Source organism: Camelus dromedarius, chromosome 2, assembly GCF_036321535.1.
Source record: "Camelus dromedarius isolate mCamDro1 chromosome 2, mCamDro1.pat, whole genome shotgun sequence".
Lineage (NCBI taxonomy): Eukaryota > Metazoa > Chordata > Mammalia > Artiodactyla > Camelidae > Camelus > Camelus dromedarius.
The window spans coordinates 109460417-109485784 of record NC_087437.1 but is presented as its reverse complement, the minus strand read 5'-3'; the positions used below and the strand labels follow the sequence as shown (position 1 = coordinate 109485784).

The 25368-nt window shown below is 38.3% G+C and overlaps 1 protein-coding gene across 4 annotated transcripts in view; it reads left to right on the top strand.

Annotated features, from left to right (window-relative positions):
- The window catches only part of GRIK1 (glutamate ionotropic receptor kainate type subunit 1), a 354685-nt gene that overhangs the window by 98542 nt on the left and 230775 nt on the right, over window positions 1-25368 (top strand). The window lies entirely within an intron of this gene.

The window sequence follows — 25368 nt, the reverse complement described above, 5'->3', positions numbered from 1 at the left end:
TATTTTTTATTGATCATCGGTAGCAGTAGTGGATTGTGCTGCAATTTTTTTAAAGAATATTGTCACTTCTGTTACATCATTTCCAAAAAAATATAAATTTTCTTCTGAATACCTGATTAGACTTTGGTAGAAGTTAATATAGTTGCCTAACCCAGGGTTGCAAAAATGATCAAGTCATTATTATAAAAATTATCAAAACTGCAAAAGTGTTTGGTTCTCAAAATTTATGATAGGGCTATTTAATTTTCTTGATGCTTCCCCCCATCCACTCATTTATTTATTCATTAGACATGTATTAAGCCCCTACTATGTGATAGAGCTGCAGTAAACCCTGTATAGTGGGAGAAACATATATTAGCATGCAGATAAAATTATATATGTGCATGTATAATTGTACATATAATGAATATTATACATAACAGTGTTTATGTATATACAGTTAGGGCTGCCATGAATGCCATGGGGAAGTTCATGGTGCTTTGAGGGTATATACTGGAGATTCTCCATCATCAACCCAGTGAAAAAATGGGTACCAGTGGCAACAGTGTGTGATATGAGATCTGAAGGAGATTGGGAGTTAGCTGGTTGGAGCAGAGTGGGAGAATAGAAAGGAACATTTCTGCAAGGGGGCATAGCATTTGCAAGGGCCCTGTGGTGGGCAGGTGCATAGAGCATTCAGGGGACTGAAAGATGTCTGATGGGGCTGCAGGGACGAGATGGTGGGATGTAAAGGCTATTGCAGATGCAGAGGAGCCAGAACAGGTAGCACCAGGTCGTCAGCCAGCACTTCCGCTTGTATCTCATGCCTCACTTACATGGGGTAAGCACAAAATATTTGCCTCTGGCAAATACTGTGTCTTTCAGTGAAATCTATAACCACTTCAGTACCCACTGTATTTATATTTTGTAACAAATTGCAGTAATAGAATATTACAGTGCACACATTAAAGGAGCAGATTTTCACCATTAGCACATATACATTTTTTTAATGCCCATGTAGACAGATCTGTGGGAGCTCCCTTTTCGGCTTATGTTATAACATATCCCCTCCCAACTAAATGTATACGATTCTGTTTGTGATTTAGCTGCAAATTAATATCACAAGTATCTTTGCACCTCTGTTGCATTATTTACCTTGCATTCTTACTTTTGTATTCTTACTGAAATTTCTGAGATCATAGCACACATCATACAACAGCGTAAATAATCATGTTTCTATTAGCATTTACAAACTTGTTAACATCTAAATTTTAAAAACTGAAATTATTACATTATTACAACATTAAGTTTTCCTGACTTCTTTGTATTCATTCAATGCATATCTGTTTTGCAATTATTATGTGTAGCACTTTCTAGAACTCTACAAAAATAAATTATATGGAAATACAAGGCAAAGTACAGGCTGTGGTCAGAGGGACTCTAAGCTTCATGAAGCAAGCAATGTATCTAACTTTTTCACTGTTCTATTTCCAGCACCTTGAAATATGTATGGCACATAGTAGTTCCTCAATAAATAGTTATTTATTTATAGAAACAAAAAAGGAAATTAAAAGAAAAGATAGACTGGGTCTACATTTTTTCATTTCTGATTTGATATGCTTTCCTTTGCTTTGTGTACACATGTATGTGTTTGTATGTGTGTATGTATGTATGTTTCTAATTCAGCTGTCATGGTTTCCCACGGGAAAGACTAAACACACACACACACACACAGACACACACACACACACACACAGTAATTAATTCCAAACAATGTTCTTAATTCATACATTTCCATAGTTGGAATGGTTCTACATGTAGATTTTCCAGGCCAGTGCTTTTCAATGATTGCCAGCAAAATACCCTACTTTGGAACATGTGGTATAAGATTTCACAATTGATTCATAGTTCTTAAGCTGTTTGAAAATAGCTGTTTCTATTTTGGAATTACTTCTTAAACAATGAATATTTTAACAAAAATCAACACACTTTCTTTTTTTCCAGCACTTCTCTTGCTCAGTTGGAAACTGGAGAGCCAATTACCAGAGTGGTTAGCCTAAGTGTATTCGTACATGTTTTTCTTCCCTGTGAAAATGTTTCCAGTCTTTCTGATTATAAATGTTACAGGGTATGATGTGTGAATCAATCCTATCTGTGCGGACACAGCAGAATGAAAGGTATAATGATATAGGAGTGAAGAGGCAGTGAATAATTCATATCTGACAGTGTGCAGTATTGAGTTCTATCAGGCAACATTTCATGGCAGAGAGGTCCTCAAAGGCTTCTTAAATTCATCTGCATTAGCTCATTGTGTTTCTGCTTGGGTGGCAGAATCAATCATTTAGAATGAGTGAAATGACATTCAGTGGCACTGCTTGCTAACACAGATAGAAAAATATGTAGGTATTCGTCACCACCAACATTCATTCAACAAATGTTGATGGAGTGCCTGCTTGGTTCCTGCACAGTGTTCAATGTTGGAGGTTCAAAAAAGAAAAAGAAAGAGTCTAACACAGTCTCACTGTAAATCTTACCTCCATTGGTAGAGATACATGAAATAAGATTACATCTCGCCATGATCTGTGTTATAAAGAGGGTACAAGTTGGCCAAGGTACTTTGCTTACACTTCAAGAAGGATTTGAGGAGGACAGTATATGGATAATATATCACCATATGATGGTCCAGAAATGGTTCCTCTTAAAATTAGTGAGTGACCAGGTATATCTCTTATCAGAGTCTCAGTGAGTTCATTGCAACGTGTGGTGAGATATCTACCAACTTGTGCCTTTTCTCACCTAGGAAACGACTTTCTATGAAACTTACACAGCAATGGAGTTTAATTTAGGAGTCTCTTCCTTCTGAAATTAAGCCACATTGGAAATCGGTTTGATCTAAGCCTAAAAAAAGAGAATCAATCATCTTCATGATGATAGACTTTGGAATTTTGGAAACCAGACTTCAAAGACTAGATTACAGCAGGGAGAATTTGCTTAAATGTTTGATTTGGAGTAATACTGGTTAGGTTTAAATAGTGGCTTTGCTGTGTGACCTTTCCTCATCTATAAAGTGGGGCTAATAATAAAAATCTATCTTATAATGTGGTATAAGAATAAAGAAATTAGGGGGGAGGGTATAGCTCAGTGGTAGAATGCATGCACAAGGTCCTGGGTTCGATCCCCAGTACCTCTATGAAAAAAATAAATAAATAAACCTAATTACCTCCTGCCCCCCCAAATAAATTTAAAAATAATAAAAATAAATAATAATAATTTTAAAAGAAAAGTATTTTTAAAAATAAAAAATTATGTAAAGTACTTTGCTCTATCCCTGCCATTTATAAACTTTCAGATAATGTCAGGGCTTCTAGGAAAATAAAATGGGCAAAAGACCCAAACAAGCAATTCTCCAAGGAAGAAATACAAATGATCAATAGGCACCTGAGAAAAATGCTCAATATCAACTTATTTATAATGTTAATTTAGCAATATTTAAATCCACCTAAAGCACAGGCTCACCTATACCCAAATCACTTACTAAGGTTCTCAGGTATAAAAGACCAAGGCTTGTGGCAGACTGTTACGTTGGGGATCTCCGATGCACCACACCTCCTGGTAATCATGCCCTTGTATAATGAATCCTTGACTCATTTGAATCAAAGGGAGGCAGCAGAAGAGACACTGCCAATTCCAGAGCTACAATTTAAGACAGCCTGACGGTGTCTGCTTTTGCTTTTTTAAAAGCCCCAGCCCACCATGAAAGAGACAGGTTTAATAATCTCAAAGTCCCAGCTGATTCAAGCCCCCAACCCACTCATCAGCTAAACACAACTACACGAGTGACCACTGGCAACACCAACAGAGGAACCATCCAACTGAACTCAGCCCAAATTAGAATTAGTGAGAGAATGAAATAGTTTTTCCTTTAAAACGCTAAGTTTTGACGTGTTTGTTTGAACAGCAATAAACTGAAACAGGATTATTTCCCTTCCCCTCACTCCCTTGCACACACACAGTCCAAGTCTTTTTTTCCTACATGTCCCCCTTTCCCTGATTGCCAGTTGGTGGACCCATACAAGCCTTTGTAAGCTGATCTGATCACTCGAGTCATTTACAGCATTTATAACACATGTTAATTAAAAGATAATAGGAACAAACTTATGGTTACCAGGGGGGAATAGGGCGGGAAGGGATAAATTAGGAGCTCGAGATTTGCAGATACTAACTACTATATATAAAATAGATCAACAACAAGTTCATCCCGTATAGCACAGGGAACTATAGTCAAAATCTTATAGTAACTTATGGTGAAAAAGAATATGAAAATAAATATATATGTGTTCATGTATGACTGAAGCTTTATGCTATACACCAAAAATTGACACAACATTGTAAACTGACTGTGCTTCAAAATATATATATATATTTATATTATATATATTATAGGATTCATGAAAGCCCCCAGGGTTCAACCCTCTTGACTGTGGTGGCTGAACATTGTACCAAATACAAGTTTATAAGAGCTTTCCTGTAAGTGCAGTTTCATGAATATTCAATCACCTAAAAATCTTTTCACACTTTGGCAACTCACTGTAACTCATTGATACATCATGATTTGGGCATTATAAAATATTATATATATATATATATATTTTATTCTTAAAACCCCCATTGCCCATTAATCTCTATTTCCATTGGGTTCCAATATTCTATAAAGCTGCAAAAAATAATTTTCACCTAGACCTTGAGTCCAAAATAAAATTTGCTTTAAAATGTGTGGCATTTTCATAATTGATATAGCAACTTCAAGCCCTCCATGTAAGGGTTTCAAAAGTTGAAGTTTGGTACACCTCTTCAACTTGATTCTCATAGCATTCCTTAAGTCAGGCTTTCCTGATTATAGTTAACCAGTTAAGTAACCTTAAAGTATCACCAATGTTTTCTTTATTGAATATGAGTTTGAAACATGCAAAGGTTTATCAAAAGGGGTAATTCTTTAGCTCCATGATCTAGCTCAATCACTTTAGCACGATAGCATGGTTTTGGGAAAAGTCGACTTGACTTGTCCTTGAAATGAAGGCATGAGTTCTCATAAGAATATCTCTAACCTCAAATCTGTTGGTATCACATAGAAGACTTCAGAAATTATTATTTAAGTTTATATTATGAGCAATTCATTCTTTTACTTATACTTTGAATATGATGTCTTTTGAGACATAAGGAGTTACAATTTAAGTCCTTCTATCAGACTGTATTAATATTTGCTCTCCTGAGAAACAAAACACACATGAGATATCTAGATCTCAATCTATCTCTCTACATGTACATACATATAATTTCAAGGAATTGGCTCCCCAGTTATAGAGGCTAACAAACCCCAAATCTGCAGGGTGGACCAGAAGGTTGATGCTGCAGTTAAGCCCAAAGGCCATCAGGTTAGAGACCCAGGGAAGAGCCTGTGTTTCGCTCAAGTATGAAAGACTCTGCTACAGAATTCCCTCATGCTCCGGAGAGGTTGGTCTTTTGTTCTGCTCAGGCCTTCCACTGATCAAATGAGGTCCACCCACATCGAAGATGGCAATCTGCTTCACTCAATGTCCCCCAGTTTAAACATTGATCTTACCCCAGACACTTTCATGGAAACATCAGTATAATGTGTGACCACATATCTGAGCATGATGGCCCAGCCAAGCTGACACATAAGATTAACCATGACATTCACCTTGAGATCTGAGCCAACTGAGAAACAGTCTCAGGCATCAAATAGATGGAGATGGAGAATAGTGACGTTTGAACAAAGAACATAGCTTAAACAAATGGCTAAATGGGCTTCCTACCCCTCAAACCTTCCCACTTTAGTTACCAATGTGCAAACCTTTACCCAGGTACTTTTCTATAAGGAAGAGAGAAGCCTGAGTGCAGTGTGAGAACGAAGTTCAAGCTATGTGCATCACACTTTTCTCAGTCTTACTATCCAATGCCACTGCCTCCTTTTGGACAGGAATGCCTGTGAAAGTAGAGAGGAGGCTACAAGTTACTTGTTTAAATTATTCTGCAGGAGTGGAATTTCCTATCATACAAAATCATGCAGATTTGATTGGGGAAGGAGAAGATTGTTCTCTAAAATAGCATTCAAATAAAGTATTTCAGAACAATTCTGGTTTCAAACTTAAACAGTTATGATCTAGCATACAACTGTATGTGCATTCCAAACTTAAAACTGGTGTAAAGGATGCTATTAGAAGTAATTTATAAAAACCAAAAACTTTCTTAAAGTTTTTTTTTTAGGCCAACATTTTTTTTCCCTCTAAGGATAATGAGAGATTTTGACCATTCTTAAAGCTTTTATATTTTTAATTTATGTGATCTCTCAAAATGATTCATAGAAATTTAAAGTCCCACTAGCAAAATATCCCATCACAATTAAACTTAGCTGCACTATCCTTTTTAACCAGAAAGCCAGTAAAACATCATTTGTCATCATTTTTGGTGATAATATATCCATATGGTATCCAAAGATACACTATATCATCTAAAGTTGTACAAATATTAGAATATTTTTCTCTCCAAAACCACAGATAACAGAGGTTTTGTAAACACTTTTTACTGCTTCCTGTTAATCTATATTTTGCTTATAAAAGTCTTCCTAATAAAGTCTTCCTTTTCTGGTTTTTAAAGGCTTTGCTTTTGCAGCTACAAACTTAGGAGTTTTACAAAAGATCTGTAACTTTTTAACAAGGACCCAAGAAACACATAACATCATTTTTGCTTCTTTGATGACTCTCTGCTTAAGAACCAAAACTCAATCATTTCTTTGTAATTATTTAAATGATAAGACTCTCTAGGTCTAATCTTGAGTCACTTATTTCAATAGTTCATCCTTCCCACAAATGCATATTAAATATCTGTTCTGTAATTGGAGATACTACTTTCCAATTAACTTCAAAATATATTCAGCATCAACCATTTCTCACCACCTCCACCATCCTCACCCAAGCCACCGTTACCCCTCACCTAGCTACTCCTTGTCCCTATGATTCTGATCACGTCCTCATTTGATCTGTTCTCCACAGAGAAGGCAGTGGATCCTGTTCAGTGATTGGCTGTCACTTGCCTTCTCACAACCCTATACAGTCTTCCCATTAAACTAAAACTGAAGGTTAAATCCTTAGCATGACCTATGAGAATCTTCATGATCTTGCCCCCTTTCTTCTGAATTGGTGTGCAGTTACTTCTCTCCACACTCACTTTGCTCCATCCCCACTGGCTTACTTGCATCTTTTAACATGACCAGCATGCTTCTGTCTCAGGGTCTTCGCTCTCCCACGAAGCTAACCTATTTCTTTACTGAGTTCTTTGTGCGTGTGACAAGTGACATCTGGTCAGAGATGTCTTTTCTGAACATTCTACCTGAAAAGCACCTCCTTGCTCACTTCCCATCCACTAACCATGTTTTTTATCCTCATGAGCATCTGACTTTTTATATATTTAACTTTTGAGGGTTTTCCCCCCCTAGTGAAATGTAAGTTTCATGAGGAAATGGTGTTTGTCTATGTGTACACTATAGTAACTCTTGAATGTAAACAGTGCCTGATGTTTGGGAAACACTCAAAAGATTGTTTTCAGTGAATGAATGATAAATAGAAGATGTCTTAGAGGTTTCATTCTACTTTGGGACAGAAGCATGTAAATAAATAATTATGAAATGCTATGACAAATATGTTTATAATGTATGGAAGCGTTACAGGAAGAAATCTATTCTGCATGGGAGAGTTGGAAAAGGGTTTATGAAAAAATAAAAAAAATTGAGTACGAAGATGAGCATAAGTTTATTAAGCAGGGAATGGCATATGTGTTAGAAAGAGCAACCCATGTTGATATACAGAAATAAAAGATGTCTAGCACTTTCGGGAAACAGTGTGTCATACAGCATGGCTGGCATGTATTCAGGTCAGACTCGCTTGAAAGAATACTTCCATGTCAAGTCCCCTAACACTTCCCTCCTTCTGCTTCTTTTCTTCCATTTTGGAATTAATAATAATAATAACAATAATAATAATAATAATAATAATAATAATAATAATAATAATTAATAATAATAATAATAATAATAATAAAACAGCTCTGCACAAATGATGAGTTTTGCAGTTTGTCATTTTTAGTTTCAACAAACATGAACCTCATATTTGGTGTTATTCCAGGTTATATTTATAATTATGTTTATTACATGTGTACATTATATATTCATTATGTTATAGACATACTTTTTGCTTTTACTTATTATTTTAATTTCTAAATGAACATGCTTATTGTAATAAATACATATATGTGTAAAGATCAAATTAAAAATTTCTCTTCACACAATCTTTAATCTCACTGCTAAGGTAACACATCAATTACATTAGTATTTTCCTTGTTCTTCCTAGTGTATTATTTCCATGGTAACATGAATTATACACATACACGCTTACATGTTCTGCAAATATTGGATAAATATTACCCTGTCACTTTCACACTTTCAATTTCATTTTAGCCTCACAACGCCCATGTAAGTCAGATGCAGCCAACTCCAACTCCACTTTACAAATGAGGAAACTGGCAGTGATATTAAATCCATTTGCCCAGAATCACACAGTAACTGGCAGAGCCAGGTTTATGACTTCGAGTTCAGTTCTCTTTTCTTATGTCATGTCACATTCCTATCCTGACATTTCCCTAGTGTCAGGAAACACGTGCATCTTCTTGATACAGATAAGAAAGATACATGACCATTGCATCAGGCAGGATTAGATTAGGCTGAATGTGACTGAAAATCCAAATAAAAGTTCATCAAGATAGAGGAATATTTCTCTTTCATATAAAAGAAGTCTGGCTATAGGATGCCTTGGTGCCCCAAGCTTTAAAGAACTTAAGTTTCTTCTATCTTTCTGCTCCATCGTGTATAGCTTCATTCCAAAGGTGGCCTCCAAAAATAGCTGCTGGGACTCCAGATATCCCATCCAAATACCAGCCCACAGGGAAGAGGAGAGTCCCTCCTTTTGCCAGCATTTTCTGGAAAAGGTACATACCACATTTGCTTACTTTCCATTGACCAGAACTTGTCACATGGTTGTTGCAGATGGTGAAGAATGGGGATAACTTCTATTCTGAACAGCCATATGTCCAGCTTAAAAAAAATTAAGATTCTATTTTCAAAAAAGAAAATAAGAATGGGTATATTGGGATAAGTAGCAGTCTCTACCAGAATCATGAAAGAACTTTGGATTATTCTCATTAAACAGAATATTCAAGGGTCAGAAAACTACAGTCCATGGGCCAAATTCAGTCCACCACCAGTTTTTGTAAATAAAGTTTTATTGAAACACAGCCATGCCTATTTGTTTACATAGTGTCAATGGCTGCCTTAGCAGAGCTGTAGTTGAAATAGACTTATATGGCCCACAAAGCCTACAACATTTACCATGTGACCACTTATGAAAAAATGTCCTGATCTTTGCTCTAGGTCAGTAAGCTCAAGGTTTTAATATAGACTCAAAATTTTCAAATTATCCAACTCTGTTAATATAATAAGAGCTTCAATACATGTATTTTTTGTTTGTAAATTATGTACATGCACAGCAGTAATATAATAGATGTACATGGCTTTTCACCCAGTCCCATACTAACTAGCTACAAGAACTAGAGCGAATTACTGATGCCTCAGTTTCCTCACTTGTAAAGTGGGGAATGTAATCATATACAAATCTTATAGGCTTATTGTGAGGATTTGCACACAATAGGTTTGCACATTTGAAGCACTTAGAAAAGATAGCACACTATATGGTAAAGCAGAGGAATTTTTTTTTTTTTTAACATTTTCATGGGTCTCAACTTTACAAGATATTATCAGGGTATCCCAGGTAATGACTGAGTTGGTGGTTCCAAACACTATGTGCTTAGGAACCATGATTATCATCCTCCCAATGTCCAAATCCTGGCATATTTACTCACGAGGTGGGTGATCTTGGGTTAGGTTTTTGGACTGTCTGCCTTGGTTTGGCATTTGTGAAATTGGGATGAGAACCCAGATTGCTTAGGAATAAATCAATGAATGCATGTAATTACCTTAAATCAGTGCTTGGCACATTAAAAACAGTCAATAATCCTACCTATTATTCTCGCCTACTCAAAAATGTTTATAGGTTTAATTTAATTGTCATTAGCTAGAGAACTAAGGCCCTCAGAATCTGTAACTTTCCAAGTGAAAGGGACACAGAAGTATAGCAGCAACGCCCATTGCTGCCTCCCAGTGATTTGCCTGCAGCCCTCACTCAGCCACACGACATCTTATCCCCATGAATTCTATGTCATGTCTTCTTTTTTCTTCATTCTACCATCTCTTTTTGCCAGCATACCTTTTCTATTTTCTTTGGATTAGTAGTTCTAATTCGAATTTCTCAGGAAATTCTCTTTTCTGGCTCTTAGTCCATTCTTTGTCATCATTATGACCAGCAGTACATCAAATGCTGCTGATAGGTCAATAAAGATACATACTGAGAAGTGACCATTGGAATTACTGTGACAGATGCCACTGGTGGCCTTGATAAAAGCAATTAGAGTGAAATGATAGTGGTAAAAGTCTTAGCAGATTGGAAGTGAGAACAGGAGGGAAAAAATGGAAACTGTGAGTGCAGACAGCTTTTTCAAGAATTAACTGAATAATAAATATTGTGTCCCACAGTGCCCTGCACATGTGTGCCATTGGTTACCATGTAGCAGATATTCTCTATCTCTGGGATGATGGGTTTAAAGCCCTCCATACAATATCTATCATGTGGTGAGCATTCCATGGCAGCCTGCCGTTGTTTTTAACTTTAAAGAAAGCTCCAGAAACAAACAAATAAAAAACAGCTTTCTTTGGTCACATCATGTTTCAAAGTCTTGCATATCTAATGTTAAAAAAACAGATTGGACTGTGTTTCAGACTCATCCAAGCCTCAATGTGTAATTTATTTGAACAAAGATTAGCAATTGACTGCTGGATGAGGGTGAGTGGGCAGTGGGGGTGGGACGGTGCTGTTGGACGGTGATCCTTGTCATTGGTGACAGGGTCTCACAAGGAAACTAGATTCCTTGACCTTACTTGCTTAAAGTCTTAATTCTTCTCTTAGCTTTTATTTCAAGTACTATTGGCTGGTCTCTTCAAGCCTCTACCCTCAAAATTACTGTCAGATTTTCTCCAGGGGAGAAAAAATAATGTTGACCTTACAGACGTTAGTTTTATATCCTCCATTTAAACCTAGAGAATTGTAGCCCATAACCCACTATCATCCATGCTGACAATCTATCCATTGTTCCAGGGTTGAATGCAATTTGATTGGAAATAACCTCAATACTGAACTCCAAATATCATGCTATAAAATAAAAGCAGAAAGAAGAAAAAGAAAGCTCTCTCTCTCATGCACACACACATACACACACATATATATACAAACACACAAACCATGCTAGCCTAGAAGTTGTCCTTTCCGAGTTTTAATTTCGCTCTATTTTTAAAGTAAACAAGTATCTACCATAAATGGTGTGAAATTTATGGGAGCAGTTTTCTCTCCTGCAACTCAAGCCACAAACGCATCTAAAAGCAGCCAGCCTTCACGCATAGACTGCAGTGTGTGAGAGCTCTGAGCTCAGTCGAAATGGAAGTGGTGTTTGGTGAGATGGGAAGAAGGGATACATTTTAAGCTAATAAATAATCATCATCCATGCCTACTTGGAAAACAGCTTTCTTGTGGAATAATATTTCAATATATAATATCTTGAAATGAGACTGCCGTTACTAATTTAAGTGTAGCTTGCCATATAAATCCTGCAAATGTGTACATATAGGAGGCCTAAATTATTCTCCGGGGCTGCCTTTTCCTGATTAAATTACATTAAGGAGAAACCCATTTAGGAGATATTAGGGCCAGTTAAGGGGAGGGATAATGACCATAGCAGAGCACGAAGGCTTTCCACACTGTCACACCCCACCCCTTATGCTAAGCCAATGGGACAAAAGCCCCTGGTCATAGTCCACGTTCATAGGTCAGTTTTCTGAGTGACTGGTGAAGACCTAAAATTAAGATGAGGTCAGATTCATCCTAAGTGTGACCCACACCACATAAGAGGCTCCTAGACTAATCTACTGTGCCACTGTATCTGAATTTCAATCAGGAGGAGCAGATCTCCTTGTGTATGCCGGTGGTATTAAGCTGACCTTTGAATTACAAATAGACACTGAGAAAGAAATCCCAGGAGCAGGCAATATCCATTAAATAACAATTATGAAAAGCTGTTTGCCTTTTGGAATGGCTTTTCCCATAATGAGGATATGACCAAGTTGGGAGGCTGAGGAGTGGTGGGGCTCGTGTTGTAGAGTTTCCATTTATGAATTATTCATCTCTCAAGTGGGGAGAAATCCTCAAAGCTCAACTAGGGAGAGAAAGTCAAGGAGACCCGGGGGGCATTTTTTAAGGCCAGGGTTTATGCAGAAAGGGCCATGGAGACCGTGCTGAGAATCTAAAAGAATTAGAATAAAAATCTGGCTTCTTTTTTCCATGAGAATTTAAATCACTTAAGTATGATCCAGTGTGGGTTGGACTGTGTCTGAGTCACATAAGTAAATCCAGTGTCAAAAAAGTTCTAGTCCTAGACAATTTTGATTGTTTCTCAATATTTATTATTGACTTTTGGATTTGGTCAGAAAATACTATGTGTGTTGTTTCTCATTTTTTAAATATATCAAGAATTCTTAGGTTGAACTGTATGGAATGGCTGGGATTTGGACATGATTCAGTTTTAAAATCAACCATTTTATAGGGTTTTCCCTAATAGTTTCCATCCTTAGAATGTAACACACCTGTGTTGCCTACAACTACAACTCTAGTCCTTGAGTTAGATAGACGTGAATTGAATCTCAACTTGGTCCCTAATGAGTTATATAGCAAATTATTCAACATTTTTGACTCTGTTCTTCATCTGCTAAACAGGAATAATGACGCCTAGTTCATAGGAGTACGGAGAAGATAAAATAATGCTCACCCAAGTACTGGGCACGTAGCAAGTCCTCTATAAATGGTTCCATATTTATTATTCAGCTTAAAAAATATTTTAACGGAAGTACTAAGGATTGAACCCAGGACCTCGAGCATGCTAAGCATGTGCTCTACCACTGACCTCTACCCATCCTCCTATTATCCAGCTTTTGCTGTAGCCATGAATAACTCTCAAATCCCAGTGAATTATAAAAACAAATATTTAACTTATTGTCCATGTTTCATGATGGCTGTGATCTGCTACAATTTTGCCAGGTTCTTCTGGGCTTAACTGGGCTGCATATGACTTCTTTGAATGAACAGCCATTCTCTAGGGCATGTTGCTGGCATAGCAGAGGGCAGAGACTCAGGAGAGTGGTTCTGTTCAGAACCAGTCAATCATCACTTTCATCTACCTTCCAATGATAGAAAAAGACCTACAGCCAAACCCCAAATCATCAAGACAGGAAAGTGTAGTCTGCCTCTTGGGAGGCAGCAAATAGAGAGGAACAATACTACAATATATAGACAATCCTTTACTGTTACTAGGTGACAACCATGGAGTTGTAAAATTTCAACTTTTTTTCAATTTTGGTGATAATTAAGAATTAGAAGACATTTCACTTTAATAAATTTCAATATCTGCAATTTTTATTCTATAAATATTGGCCAGTGATAGTTGTTGGGTATTTTTAATTGTGCTCATAGTAATAATCATCATAATCATTCAACCTTGCCTATGATCAAGATATAAGGACATACCTTTTATAAGTACACTATTTTGATATGTACTGTTTTCAAAATAGTATTTAAGAGATGTTGGAGGAGATAAACAAGAGGACATGACCCATGGTTGACCTGTGAGCTGGACGTGGGCAATCAGAGGCTCCTCACCCCCTCCCATCCTTGGCATGTGTGTTCTACCCACTCTTCCTACAAGGCTGTCCCAAGGACATAGCCTTGATAGAGCACTGTGTTGTTGAGACCATCTACATGGTATGCATGACTGAATTCAGTTAAGTCCCCTATATAAACTTTTCAAATTCTGGCAGATGGATGCAGAGATCCACTGGTCTTGCAGGTCCCCAAGACAAACCTTGTATGTAAGTTTCCTTGATTATTAAACTTGCCACCCACCAATCCGGAGTGACCTGCTGCTTTCCTCAGTCTTTCTCTGTCCTCCATATGGGGGGCTGGTTTCAGATTTTACCCCGGAAACTCTGGAGGCTATAATCAATGAGAGTGAACAAGAGTGGAGAAGGGAAAATGAATGGATTTCATTTCTTTAGTCAGTGGAAACTCTTACTCTACAAAAAAAAAAAAAAAAAAAAAAAAAAAAAAAGATAATCAAGCAGAATCCTGAATCAGATATCCCACAGCATGATGGCTGGTGCAATGATTTTACCCCCATTCCAAGTGTCCTGTCACCTCACTAATCATAGCTTCCTTAGATAATGATAACAGCTCACATCAATTGGGCACGTATAATCTGATAGCTGTAAAATAAACACTGTTATTGTACAGGGGCTTCCCCATTTATTCTAAAAGAACCTTGTGAAGTATCTATTACAGATACCTCTATTTTACAGGTGGGAAAGTGAAGCTGAGAGAGGTTAAGTGACTTGTCCAAAGTCACACAGTTAGGAAGGGATTGAACAAGAAATGATATCCAGGTAGTTGACTCCAGGGCCTTCATGTTACCCATACGCTATATTGCCATCCATACAAAGGATCAGTTCCCAGACCCAGCGTGGATACCGAAATCCCTGGATGCTCAAGTCCCATAGTCCGCCCTCAGGATGGGCAGATTCTGCGTTGTCGAATTTGGCCAACCATGGATCATGTATTAAGTTTGAGACCTGTGGTTGGTTGAATCTGAAAATGCTTGAACCCCTAGATTCAGAAGGCCAACTGTATATTGACTGAAAAATACCGATGTGTAAGTGGACTCACACAGTTCAGACGGGTGTTGTTCAAGGGTCAATTGTATTATCTTCTGTGAAAATACAAAATAATCATGATGGCCAAAAGGCATTGATCATTTCTTATGAATCCATTTATTGTCTCCATGCTTAACTCATTTAAACATCTGAACATTCTTACAAAGTGGGTGTCATCATCATCCCCACTTTGCAGGTCCAGAGAGTTAAAGTAACTAAGATCAAGATTGCCCAGGTGGTTAAATAGTGGGGACTAGTTTTGAAACAAGGCATTCCAATGCCAGAGTTTGCATTAGGCTCCATGTTATTGCCTTTGTAAAATAAATTGAAAAGCTTTATTAACTTAAAAATGCCCACACACATCCTACAGTCTACAGCTCAACTCTACTTCCTACCAATGTTTTAAACGTATCCAATATTTTAAACCTATTTCACAACCAAAGACTTTACAGATGACTTCCTGGCTAAATTATTTTTTTCTTGGCCTCCCAAGTTATACCCCCTCCTGTCACCGTAACAACCCACAACCTGCAGCACACAGTTAGAATCGTTATCGAGAGAGGCAGAGGGAGAAGCTTTTGATGTATCTCTTCAGGGGTCCTCTCTGACATCCTTATCTCCTCCTGGTGAACTTGGGGCATCCTGTGATCTACGACACTGCCAATTAGGTTGTAAACTGTACAGCTGCCTCTGTGCACTCCTGGCCTGTGGGAGCCCAGTAAGACATCTCACATCCATTTGCGTGCTCTCCCAAAATCGGAATGGGAGGAGCATCTAAGTTACATGAAAAATTATATAGAGTAAATAAGGGAAAAATAAGGGTTGCATCTGCCTATCTCTCCTTTATCACAAAGGAACCACAAACTGCTGTAGCAAATGGGGGGAATGGAATGCTGCCAGACCCCTTCTTCTTATTTAAGGAAAAGGAGGAAACCGAAAGTCAGTGTGTTGCCCAGCGTGGAAAATGAGAGAAAAATAACACTTAGCAAAGGCAGTTTGGCTCTAGGAATGCTTACCCCATAATCAGAAGACCAAAAGTGGCTTTTCCCCCATTCGTAATGAGCACCTTCTTTCATATTAATTTATGAATTTTCCCCATGACAAAAGGATATGTGTTAAGCATTTTTTTCCTTCTGGGTAGGACTTTTTTTTTTAATCAAAAAAGCACACCATAAACAATAAATGGAAACACACCAGCATCTTCTCCTGAGGTGTCATTCATTTATACATCAGGTCTTTGGTCTAACCTGTGATCTCAGTGCTCACTATGGGATAGACAGGCAGCCACTTCACTTCTCTGGGACTGTGTTGATTTATCTGGAATCAGGACTGGTTGTGCATCTGGTTTGCATTACAGCACGGTGTGAGGAGATCAAGTCAAATAAGGAAAACCTATATGAAATCTTGAGCCTTGTGCTCTGAGAAGGAGTTATTACCTTGCAATATAGGGGATATATTAATCTACAGGCTATATTGAATGTCTCATTCTTTTGACATTGCTATTTAAGACACATTCTTTATCTGTTTAGTGCCACACAACCTTGTTTATCCCAATGTCCATCATGCTCAGCTCTCCTGGATTTAGAAGGTTAATTTTTTATGTTGATATGAGAATATGTATGAAAGCTGGTTCCCCAACAAAACATGTAAGTGTCTGTCTTGTCATCCTCTGTGATAATAACTGAGTTTTCTCAGAGATTTTCAACCTCCATAATCTCTGGTGGCCCTCAGATAAGAGGACCCACCCATTTAGCCAGTAATTTAACTTATATTCTGATGGTAAAAGGATTTGACTGAACTAACACATTGTTTGGATAAAGTGCAAAATTCTTAGGGCAAGAATTAATTCTTGGGTTCTGTTCTTCAGACTGTTCAGTAGCACCGCAGTCCAGGTTATTCCTGGGTAAGTGCTTATCATGCTTCAGGTTATGTGATGTCAGCAGTCCCGCCATGCTTACTGTCACAAAACTTCGCAGGGCATCTTTCAGGAATGCCAGTTTTTGCGTGGACGCACCAGGCAAGTGAGAAGAGAAATTTCTGCATGGTTCTGAAAGGGCTGCCTAGAGAAACTGCAGACTAGGCTGTGCTGGATGATCAGAGCGCTGTGTTTACTTTACCAACACAAACACAAAGAAAAGAATAGGATGCCTTTTCAACCCAGAATACCTTATGCTCCTAGGTGTAATTTTTTTTTTCTCTCTGAGAATTTAAAAACCCTATCCGTTATATCCATGTGCTCAGTCACTAAGAATGAAGTGCTTAACAGAGATGTCAAACGCATCAGCCCACACAAGCTGCCGGTTTCTTGCCTTTGGAAATGTCAGCACGCAGACCCTTCAATGAGACACCAGGGGACTGACTGGCAGCCTCCCTTCCAAGCTGACCGGGCCTAGCCAGTACGTTTCAGAATCAGCATATTCGCTCATCTGTGTATTTCTTAGTGGCTTCACAAATGAGCTGGTGCTGGATGCTAGATGCTAGTTACTTTATTTGTGAGAATCCAAAGGTAATTAAAGTGTTCATGGAGGAAGACAATGCAAGTGTGTCACCCTGTTCTAGTCACAATTGCATTCACACCACGGGGCTTTTAAGATAGATGTTGAAACATGCTGTTATCACTATTAGAAGCAAATCATTATTGGTGAAACTTAAAAAATAAAATTTGAAATCAAGGTTGTTTTGAAAACTTTGTAAAGGATCCAAGGACATTCTTCTATTGCTATCACCTTTATTCATTTGTGTTCCTCTTTGCTTTCTTTTTTTTTTTTACTATATATATTTTTATTGAAGTATAGTCAATGTTGTATCAGTTTCTGGTGTACAGCACAACACTTCAGACATACATCAACATACATATATTTGTTTTCAACTTCTTTTCACCCTGTTACTAAAAAGTGTTGAATATCATTCCCTGTGCTATCAGTATAAACTTGTTGTTTATCTATTTCATATATGGTAGTATCTGCAAATCTCGAGCTTGCAATTTATCCCCTTCCACCCCCTTCCCCCCACCCACCAGTAACCATAAGTTTCTTTTCTATGTCGCTTTGCTTTTTTGAGTGAGAGGGTGAAAAATAGAATTAGAGGTTATTTGACTGGGAATTTGATACGCATCATCACTCTTAACTTTCCAGTTATTCTCTTTCCCTTATTCTTTCCTTGATCTGCTGAATAAGTGAAGAACCCTACCAAGTTCTAGGTTCCATTCCAAAAACTGGGATTACAGCAGTGAAGAAGACAGGCAAAGTTTCCAAAGAGCTTAGTTTCTCTTGGGAGAAGTAGAAAATTAAAGAAAGTAGTTGAAATGATATGTATTGTTGTTTCATACAGAAGTAACTGACACAAAGAAAATAAATCAGGTGAGGCATAAAGAATGACTGGAAGTTGATGAATCATTTTAAACGGGACAGTTTGAGAAGCCATCTCTGGGGAGGTGACATTTCAACGGAGACCTGATACAGGAAGAAAGCAAACCATCTGAGGCTACAGGAGAAGAGGTCTTTAGATAGAATAGATGCAAACAGAATGCAGATAGAAAAGTCTATTAAACCCCATTGACCATAATCAAAATAGAGAGGGGGATCTGGGAAACAGAAAGCAACGTTTTATTTGGCCCCAGTTAGTATTTGCTAGGCTGTACTTAAAATCTACTTACAGTCCAAGTAAAGAGAATTAAGCAATTCACCAACTAGCACTGTATTTGTGCACCCACAATTGCAAAACTGAATGAAATCATGCTTTCTAGAAGTAAACAGACACGGGGTAAATACCAATATGCTCATTAACTAGTTATTATGGACAGAGTGCACACATGAGGGAAAACATAATTTAAACTTTGGTTTTCTGACCTTGTCTAGTGCTTTGAAAGCTAGGGCTCATTCAGCCAATTTCGCATTACTATCTTCTTGTCTGGCGTCCCTTCTTGGAAACTAAGGCTTGATTTCGTTTCCAAAGACTCTAATTTCACCACGATTGGCTCTGGAATGCCTCTAATGACGCTCTTCACTTACACTTCCCCTCCGTGCCAGTGGCAGTGTGCACCACCAAATTATCCTGAAGCTGAATGAAATAGAGTCATTCGTCGGTGCTAAGTAAAACTAAACAGTCAAAATTGCCTGTCAGTCTCAGAGGGGAAGTGAAGGGATGCTTAAAGATATCTTCCTTTTTAAATAAGAAATGTTATTACTTTGGGGGCATGTCGTGTTCCCAGAGTTAAGCCAGCTGCCACACCACGTTTGCTGTTGTTGAAGCCTGTGACCCTGGCAATGGGGATGTCCTCAAACACAGGAATGATAATGGATGTTTAATGAACACTTCAGGCAGGTGGGGCTGAAGCCAAGCATCAGGGCAGAATTTTGAGTCAGCTGCTGCCCCTTCTATCTTTTTTCACTCGCTCTCTAAGCTTTCCTGCTATTACGCTGCTATTGTTTAAAATTCCTGAGATTTCCAGCTTCACACGTTTCTCTCTCTTGGATTCAATACATGGAAGAGAAAAAGCATGATTGAGAAGGTGTAACATACTTGTGTTCCCAAAGACTGACATACCTAGCAAAACAAGATCAACTGACTTTAAAGAAGGGAAATGGGAAATATATTAGCTAATTATGTCTGATTACACTGTCTTACCTGTAACAAAATCATTGCTTTTTAAATATTAGATAAAATTACAATGCTTTTCATCGTGTTTCTTTCCACTTTCCGTTATGCTTCTGTAACGTGCATTGAAAGGGACGTATCGAATGAGAAAACAATACACTTGATAAATTGCGATTACTAAGAAAAATTTGAGTTGAGGAAAAAGATGGTCTGAGAGAGAGAAAAAAAATAGGAACACAAGGGAGAATGCGATCTTTAGCTAATCCTGTGAGATCCAAAGGGCACATCAGGATCCTTGAACTTGAAGGAGCCTTGACTGTCTCTGTGTGTTTCAAGTATGTACATTACTTTTCCACATTTTTGTTCCAACTCATCCAACACATTGCAGGGGCAGGAGAGGAGGTTTGAGGAAAATTACAAACTGCACCTTGAATGTCTGTGACCCCTGGAGGGGCTGGCTAACTCTGAAAGCCGAAAATCAGAAAGACACATTTTCAAAAGGAATTATGGATAAGCACCATGTATTACAAACACACAATTCCCTCTAATGCTTCTGGAAGGAGCCAAAGCATGAATGAGGAGCACTGGCATTGAATGCTACCAGAGCTTCAAAAAGAAATTGGCCTTGCTTTATGTGACTCCTACTCATTCGCTAATATATAGACAACCCTTCTTCTTAACAGGTCTTTCCTTTGCCTGTCCTGGTAACTACTCTAATACATACAGCGTATCTAATTGGTGTAGAATAATCTCCAACAAAGGCTAGCCCATAGTGACAAGTTCCATTCTCGAGGCTGCCAGTCGGTATTTATTCAGAAACTGTATATTTCGCTTGTGAGCCAGAGGCATGCCTACTCACTTTTCAGCTCTTGCCAGCTTTGATTCATTTCCAGCTACTCAGTATGGGAGGAGATCACTGGAGCTCACCAATAAAGTTCTGCTCTCACATCTGAGAGCCAAAACCACAAGGGTTGGAGAGTGGAATCAATCCATCTCGAGCTTTCTCCCGGGCCTCACAAATTCTTGTCAGTCACTTCAGCTCTGACTTGAAAACAAAACTTCCCTCCTTTATTCTGGAAATTTCTCTGGCAACGGGAATCCACGCTCTGTTGCCTTTCCTTTTTCATCTGTCATTCCCAGTAGGACAGCATCAGATCCAGTGGGGAAGAGGCCAAGTCTGAGTGCCCAGTGACCCTTTATTTTCCTCATCCTATGACTTAACATCTTCCTTTTGAAAAGTCACCCTGCCCCTCACCAAGCCCCTCAGGGAGGAGACGTCAGGTGTGCCCAGGATCTATCACCATGGAAACGGGCTAAGCCTTCTGATGAGGAAGCCCTGTTGCCACTGACAAGGCCATCAGGAAATGCATAACTCAACCTGGACACTCACTGTGTGCCGATACTCCAGACTCAGCCTGAGAAAGTAATAAAAACTACTGCAGTGCTCTCCCCTGCTCTGAATCCACGAGAGAAAAATGGTGGATGGATCTGGTCCTGGAAGGGTCTGAGGATCTTATGTAATAACAAGCTTGTTTTGTTGTACATAAAATATGTGTTGACAAATTGGTTCTTCAGTTCCCTGCTTTATTGCTATATTTTGCTGTAATTATAGATTTTGAAACCTATCTTTTAAAAGATAATTTTTAGAGTAAACATCTTCACTTGAAAGTTAGTTGATTGCCTCTACTTTTAGTCTTTAGGTTTTGATCCTAATATAGGTACTAACTGTGTTTGTTAAGATGACACTAGCTGTTGTAGCAAATAATTCCCCTAATGTGTAATGGCCAATTACAGTCTTTTCTTTCCCAGCTCCCCGAGGCTCAAAGCAGGTGATTCTAACTGATGTCTACCTCTCCTTAACATGTGATTTCCAGATCCTGGTTCTTTTTATTGTGTGTCTCCCACCATTTCCAGGCTTGTCTGCATCCAGCTTGGTAGATCATGTGTAGAAAGGTTTTAATAAGCCAGAGTGGAAGTGGTGCATATCACTTCCAAATACACTGCATTTTTTAGAGCTCAATCAAATGGTCATACCTACTTAGAAAGGAAGCAGGGAAATATAGCCAAAACATTCTGAAAGAAAAGGAAATGAGATTGGTGAACAGCTAACCAGTGTTTGACATGCAAACTCTATTAATAATAATTCCACTTTTACATATGTTAGGCATTTTTTCTTAGTTCCTTAAACAAAAGTACAATCTCTGTCTACCTTTTGGGTACAAAAATGGCCTGTATGAAACTAAATTTCATGGACAGAAAAGTGAGAAAAGATAATTCATGAATTCAGTTGGAAAGAGAGAGAGGGAAACAGAAAGAGAGAGAGAGGGTGGGAGGGAGAAAGGGAAGGAAGGCAGAACTAATTAATTCCTGGCTACTTTCCTCATAGAATGCTCAAATTTTGAGCTCAATTTAGTCCAAAAACAAGAGAGAAAGAAAGGAAGGAAAGAAGGAAGGAAGGAAGGAAGGAAGGAAGGAAGGAAGGAAGGAAGGAAGGAAGGAAGGAAGGGAGGAAAGAAGGAAGGAAGGAAGGAAAGAAGGAAGGAAGAGAAGAAAAAACTGAGGCTAAAAAAATGTCACCATAGGACAAGTCCTCTATCTTAGAATAAGAACATCACCAGATCAACCATGCAGGCCATCTGGATAGCTCTGTGAAGGAAGGAGCTATAATTGCCTGAGCAGGACAGAGGTACTAGCAACTTGACCTCACAGAAACATCTGCAAGAGGAAGAATGAGCAGTCAAGCTTCACGGCTCCCTCTGGGACAACCATCCTCTCTTGCCTCCCCAGTTCCATCGCAACCAGAGGTACCACTGCTTAGAAGGCTATGAGGATCAGATCAAAGCTGTGCTGCTACTGGAAAATTGTGCACACAGCTAAGATCTCCTTCTCACACCCCACAGCTGCCGCAGGGAAGTGACACAGCTCCTACACCACTGGAGCTCCATAAACACAGTTCATTACCAGGTCACGAGCAAGAGCTTTCAAATAAGCTTCGATCCTTTTCTTGAACTGTTGAGCCAGGTGTAAGGCACCAGGTTGACTGTGGACACATGGTGTTCTGCTGTATTCAGACCCAAGAGCAGGAAGGCTGTGAGGACTGTGTTGTGTATCTTAATCGAGTGGCATGAAAAAGGAGATGAGGAAGCCACTCAAAGAAGAAAGGCAAGAGCTATTAAAATATGGCTTGGGATATTAAAATACATCTGTTTTCAAGATCATGCCCAACAGTAACAGCAAACGTTTTTTGTAAAATCTTTAAAAATTCCAAATGGAGTACGGGTAGACAGACATTCATGATGAATTTTTGTTTGTATTGACTTTTGTTCCATTGAACAAATACCAGGATAAGTCCCCTTGGGAAAGGAGTATGTGCATTTCATTTACTGTTTCATGTTCACAATGCCTAAAACAGCACCCAGTCCATGGTATTCATAATTTACATGTGAATTAATGCTGGATTGCTGTAATTACTTGATGAAGGACTATGGTATTGTTCTCTAGATAAACTGTTTAAAAGACCTTTTAACAGTGATTGTCAATGTGTATGATACCCCTTAGGACTGATATTTCAGTGCTGTGGAATAACTACTTCTATAGTTGATGGGACAAGAGAGGGTCAAAAGAAATCAAGTTTTAATGAGAATTTTAATGAGAAAAAATGTCATGACCATCAGCATAAACCTACTAATCTGAGTATTGCTATAATATCAGAGGAATGCTTCTGGGTTTGTCTGTTTTCTATCGGGTCTTTTTGTTGGGAGTAAAAAGACCTCTGAAATTTAACAGAATAGTTGGTTTGTTATTGACTGACTGATTGGTTGGTTTTTGAATGACCTGGGCCACCCAATCATACCAAAAAGACCTATCTAAATGGAAATAGTGATGTCAATTAAAAATTCAATTAATATTTATATCATGTTATGGATTCATTTTGTGTAAAATTTATAATGCAGAAGAATTATAATTTTATAAGCTGGAAGTGTCATTCATAGTATATTGGGATGCCTCATAAAATAAATATATACAGTAAATTTAGGTCCTTTTTAAAGGCTTCAGAGCACAATTTGATTATTTATTTTAAATTATTACAAAGGTTTATAGCTGAGTTGTGTTTTTATGTCACACTTCCCATTATTCTGTGATTGAGAGCATGTTTGCTTCCTTAGATGACAATGCAACTTCCAACTATAATAGTGTTCTTACAGAGTAAGGTGATTTACAGTGAAGTATTTCCACAAAATTACCAACTTTATATTGTAGTAAAAATCCGTGATTACCTAGATCAGTGAACACAAATTTCCTTTACAAACCCTGTTCTTCTGATTGTGGTTACCTCAAGCACAATGCAGAGAAAGAATGCTGTCTCAGCAGAAGCACTGTTGTGGCTGATGAGCGATGTCTGCTATGGGTGTCAGAAGGGGGAAGGTTGGTTCCCCATGTATTGGCCATCTCTAATCTACATTAACAAACATTTAGAAAGCAAAAACTTATGTTATGACTATGGACCTGAAATAATGTGGCTTTAAAAGGTATCTAATTCTTACTCCACTCACTCTAGTGAAGTTGTTTATCCACCAGAAGAACACTACCAATTTCTTATTCGTCCTCACAGTATAAAAAGACAGGTGAATTAGACTACATTTGGTCTGCTCAAATGAGCTTTAACTTCTAAAGCAGGTTTATTAGCTCACACTCACTACACTAGAAGTTCATGGGAGGTCAGACTTCAGGGTCAGTCTGATCAACGGCTCAATGATGTCATGAAGGACCTGGTGACTTCTGTCACTTTTCTCTGCCTTCCTCACCTTTAGCTACATGCTAGACTGGTTCCCTCATGGTGGCAAAGTGGCTGCAACAGTTCCACGCTTCATAGCCACATACCACACTGCTTGTGATTGGGAGAGCAAGGGTCTGCTCTAGCATTCCAATAACAAGTCTGGGATTTGCCCCTTGTGGCTCTCTGAAGTCCCAGGACCACTCTGGAGCTAACGGCTGTGGCTGGGAGAAAAGTGTGTACCAACTGGATTTCACCACCCAGGTTTCATTCCTGTAGTGTGGAGTAGGCTGAGCTTCCTATAAAGTTCATGGACTGCACACCCTCACAAAAACCTAGGAACTTCTGAGAAAGACAAAGTGCAGGAAATAGAGTCCTGGGTAAGCAACCAGAAGTGTCTACTCCATGACCTAAGAGCCTGACTTTGAGAAGTAAAATCAGTTAGGAGCACAGGCTCTGGAGCCAAACTCCCTGCATCTGAATTTGGCCTCTTATTTCTCACTAGCAGCATAATTTTAGCCAAATTAAACTCTCTCTACCTCAGTTTTCTAATCTGTAAAGTGAGGGTAATAAGAGTTTATAAGACTGTTATGAGAATAAAATGAAATCATCTCTGTGGAAAACTTAGGATACTACCTGGAATATAGTAAATATTATACAATTCTTAGCGATCATCATTTTCGATGGCCTCAGTGCATAATGAACTTCCTTCAGATGCCTTTATTTTTACACATACTAAATGGGATTTGCGTGCTAGGGGGATGACGTGGGGAGGCTCCCAAACTCATACAGTTCTTATTCTTAGCACTTGTTCATAGAATGAGAATGTAGAATGCCATTCCTTTTGTAGAGAAAGACTAACAATTAAACTGAAAGCAGTTCACCTTACTCCCCAGTATCCTGATATTATCCTTTGGTGACTTTGTAATTAGATTCAGATTCTACATTCATTCCATTCAAATAATATTATACTTACTGAAGAAAGCTGTGGTTCTGTTTTTATTTTTTTTTTAAATCAAAGTTGAAAATG